This window comes from Myotis daubentonii, chromosome 2 (genome assembly GCF_963259705.1).
Source record: "Myotis daubentonii chromosome 2, mMyoDau2.1, whole genome shotgun sequence".
NCBI classification, from domain to species: Eukaryota; Metazoa; Chordata; class Mammalia; order Chiroptera; family Vespertilionidae; genus Myotis; species Myotis daubentonii.
Window position 1 is genome coordinate 67,721,461 of NC_081841.1, and position 4,668 is coordinate 67,726,128.

At 47.8% G+C, this 4,668-nt stretch overlaps 1 long non-coding RNA gene across 1 annotated transcript; it reads right to left on the reverse strand.

Annotated features, from left to right (window-relative positions):
* Positions 1-1,780, reverse strand: LOC132226177 (uncharacterized). Its single transcript, XR_009451008.1, has 2 exons — positions 1,595-1,780; positions 1-306 (listed from the first exon to the last, which is right to left on the reverse strand). It is a non-coding gene; the product is annotated as an uncharacterized LOC132226177 (long non-coding RNA).
* Positions 1,781-4,668: the final 2,888 nt, after the last annotated feature.

Sequence of the window (4,668 nt, forward strand, 5' to 3'; positions counted from 1 at the left end):
CTTTAGCGGGTCTCTGGTCCTCTGGACCCGCCATCCCTCAATGCTGTTGTTTGCCTTCTTAACCTGCGTACGATGGATCCAGTGCCTCTTTCCTGCAACTCTGATGGCGGTTGGAGTGCTCGGCAGCACCTGGTAGGGTCCATCCCATGTAGGTTCCAGGCTGCCAGGGGCGTGGCATTTTACCCAGACGAGATCACCCGGAGAGAATGCAGGCTGCGTTGGACTGGTTCTCGGTGTGTCCTCCTCTCGTACGGCTCTCACCAGCCGTTGTGCCGACCTGGCGCTGCTCTGCAAAGCCTGTAAGGACTTAAGCAAATTTTGGGTAGACAGCCTGGCAATTTCTTCCTCGCTTAGGCGGGGAAGAAGAGGTGGAGGCCTGCCAAACATAATTTCAAAAGGGGTGAGTCCTTTTATATACGGAATACACCTAGCTCTGAGGAGGGCTAAAGGAAGGAGACTTACCCAGTTTTCACCAGTCTCTAATTTTAACATAGTTAATGTTTCCTTTAAGGTCCGATTCATCCTCTCTACCTGTCCAGAACTCTGTGGTCTACAAACACAATGTAATTTCCAAGTTACTCTCAGGGCCTTAACTATGGATTGTGTAACTTTGGCGAACAACGCTGGACCGTTGTCGGACCCCATGTATAGTGGCAGGCCAAACCGGCGGACAATTTCAGTGAGGAGTTTCCTAACTACTACCTGTGCTGTCTCTGCCTTGGTTGGGTATGCCTCAGGCCATCCAGAGAAGGTATCAACAAAAACCAGCAGGTACTTATATCCTCCACCTCCTCCTGGTATCTCAGTGAAGTCCACTTCCCAGTGTTCTCCGGGGTTCTGACTTCAGAATCGCTGCCCCGGTGCGGCCACCAGAGGGGGCCCTTGGTTCACCTGGGCACATACTTGGCACCTTCTGGACAAGTCTTGGGATATTTTCTGGAGCCCTGGAATGTAAAATTCTCTTCCCAGTAGTTCTGATAGCTTCGTTTCCCCCAGGTGGGTGCTTTGGTGGGTCTGGGAAGCGATGGTCCGCCCCAGGGCTTCTGGTACTATAGGCCTCCCATCTGGCAGAATTAGCCATCCATCCTCTCCTTCCTGGGCCCTTAGCTTCGTAGCTAGCCTCTGCTCCTCTGGTAAATAAGTAGTCTTCTCTGGAACCTTCGTGCTGGCAGGGCTACGAGAACTTCTAGGGGCCCTACTGGTCTTTTAGCCACCTCCTTGGTGGTTTGGTCTGCAAGTCGATTTCCCTGTGGTTCAGGACTATTTCCCTTCTGGTGCCCCCGGCAATGAATTACCGCCACTTCCTTTGGCCCCCATATGGCTCCCAGGGGATTAAGGATTTCAGAAGCGTTTTTAATGTCCTTTCCTCCTAATGTCAGGAGACCTCTTTGTTGACATAGGGCCCCATGCACATGTACTGTGGCAAAAGCATACCCACTGTCCGTGAAAATGTTCACTCTTTTTCCTTTTCCCCACCGGAGGGCCTGAGTGAGTGCTATGAGTTCTGCCTTTTGGGCTGAGGTGCCTCGTCCTCAGGCCTGTGCCCAGAGAACCTCCTTTTGTGTCACCACTGCCGCCCCCGCATACCGGGTACCTCCTTCTACGAAGCTGCTCCCTTCCGTGTAGAGGGTCTCATCCGGATTCTGCAGGGGCTGGTCCACGAGGTCCTCTCGGAGGGAAGTGAGGGCAGTCAGTGTCTCCTCGCAGTCATGCAAAGGGGCCTCTGCCTCCTCGTCAGGGAGGAGTGTGGCCGGGTTCAAGGCAGCCGTTTTCAGGAAACTGACTCGCGGTGTGTCTAGCAGCAACACCTGGTGCTGGGAACGCGGGCGTTGGACATCCATGTCTCCGGGGGGCTTCTTAATAAGGTCTCACCTGCATGCGGGGCAACTACTTGGAGATTTTGGCCAAAGGTTAGCTTTGAGGCTTCCTTTACCAGTAGGGCAGTGCCGGAAGCCAGTCCATCCTTGCTGCTTGACACAGTCGCTGCAGGAAAGAAACATCTGCACAGCATATGTTTCAAGGGACCTGGTGTATATAGCATACTGTTCTTAATATGTTTGCTCCCCTTCTTGGCACTATGTGTTTTAACCAAGGTCACCTCTCCAAGAAAGGTTGTTTCCCCAGGTAGGGATTTTTCCCTGAAGTTAGGGAGGGGATAAAACCCCTTAACTAAGTGCCAGGTGGGTAGTTAATCACTTTAACTACAAACAATCATGCTTAATCTACATAATCTTTACTCCCTGGAATGGAGATAAGAAACGCCCTAACCTTTGCAATAGAAATTGACAGGATTAAAATCAACTAGTATAAATACAGATGTAACAAGACAATAAATGCCAGAACTTCGCTGGAGATCCTGACCAGAACTCGGCTAGAGATCCTGGCTAGGCTGCTGATCAACTGAATGCTGTCTCTGTGTCATTCCTTCTTCGTCAATTCTGTCCACACCTTTGGGGACTCCTGGACCTGCTGGGGTTGGACCCCAGCATCTGGCGCCCAAACAGGGACCCTTAGGTAAGTCCCCCCATACTTGGGATGGATAGGACTGCACCATAGGGTGTTGTAGGCCCCCCTTTAGAGGATAAGTAGGGTAAGAGTGTGGTTAGTACAGAACTTAGATTGACAAGATGGGTCATACTGAGTCTAAAGTAAAAAGACTCTGTATTAATCTTTTAACGCATATGCTTGCTAGCAGAGGAGTTAAGGTTACTCCCAGTCAGACAGAAAGTTTTATACAAGACGTATGTCAATGGCTTCCTGAGGATGGAACTGTTAATTTAGAAACTTGGACTAAAGTAGGAGAGCAATTAAAGAACTATTACAGCTACCATGGATCTGAGAAGGTCCTGGCAAATATCTTTTCCCTCTGGAATTCAATTTGTGACACCTTGGCACCAGAGGCAAAAACGGTTGAACTTTCTCAAACTTTAAATAGTCCCTTGGCTCCACCTAGAGAGGATACATCATTATTGTCTCCAGCCCAATCTAAGAGCAATTTAGCTATTCCTACTGATCAGAAGGAGAATAAATATCATAAACATGACCATTGGTCCTTTCCAGTCAGTAGAGAGGAGAGAAGCCCTCCCATTCAAAAAAGGCTCCCCAAATTAGAAAGAGAGCCTAAACCAGGTCCTGCGGCTCCTATGAGTTCCATGTCTAAATTTCAAAGGGCGATAAGAGAAGCTGAAGCTAATGGAGATCTTGAATTCTCACTCTGCTTCCCAGTTGCATATGAGAATGAGTTTGGTGAGGATGAAAACCCCACCTGGGAGTCTATGCCTTACAAAATACTTAAAGAATTAAAATGGGCCTGCTCTGAATATGAGCCTCTAGCTCCTTACACACAAACCTTGGTAGAAGCCCTAGCCAGTAAATGGATGACTCCTTATGATTGGTCACAGGTTTGTAAAGCCTGTCTCTCAGGAGGCGATTACTTATTATGGAAAACTGAATATGATGATCTTGCTAAGAGAGCTGTAGCCACTAGCAAAAATTCCAGAGGAGGAATAACCCTAGACATGATATTAGGAGAAGGTGATTTTAACACGGCTCAGGAGCAAATGTATATGCCCAAAGAGGCACTTATTAAAGTAACCAGTTGTGCAGTAAATGCCTGGAAATCCCTACCTTATACAGTAGGAAAAACAACCACCCTTACAGAGGTTAAACAGAAGGTCAAGGAACCATATCAGGATTTCCTTTCTCGCCTCATACAGGCAGTCAAGAGAGTAACCAATAACGAAGAGGCAGCCGATATCCTAATTAAACAACTGGCTTTTGAAAATGCTAATAATACCTTTCAGGCTTTATTAAGGCTGATTCGCAGAACGCGAACTATAAATGATTTTATAAAACAGTGTGCTGATGTAAGTCCAGCATTTATACAGGGTGTAGCTATAGCTGCAGCTCTCAAAGGGGAGACATACCCTCAATATGTACAGGGCATAGGACAAGCCAGCAATAATACAGGTAATAAAAGAAATATGAACTGCTACTCTTGTGGCTTATCTGGGCACTTTAGCAGAGAATGCCCAAATAAAAATAATAATACTCAAGCCAGATGGCAAGCTCCTCGACAGCCTGGAAATACATCAGGGAATAATATTAATCTTCCAAAAACTATTTGTCCCCGATGTCAGAAAGGATTCCATTGGGCAAAGGAATGTAGATCAAAATACCATAAAAATGGTCGGCCTTTAAACTCTACAAACCGCTCCCAAGGAGGTTATATCCCATCACCTCAATTGGGAAACTTGAGAGGGGGCCAGCCTCAGGCCCCTGCAATAATAGGGGCATCAACCCTCAACCCCTCTGCAAATTTCAATCAGTCAGTGACCTCTTCTGGGCAACCCCAGGCAGTGCAGGATTGGACCTCCATTCAACCACCCAGGCAATACTAACCCCAGACTCAGTAGCAGCCATTCCTACAGGAGTGTCTGGGCCGCTGCCTGAGGGAACTGGAGGTTTAATATTAGGACGGAGCTCCCCTCGTCACAGGGGATCTTAGTCATCCCAGGAGTTGTTGATGCAGACTACACAGGAGAAATACAGATTTTACTTTCCCCACCCACCACAACTATACAGATTCAGCCCAAACAGAGAATTGCCCAATTACTCCTGTTACCAATACATAAAATAGGGACAGCTGTTACCCAGGAAGCCAGAGGG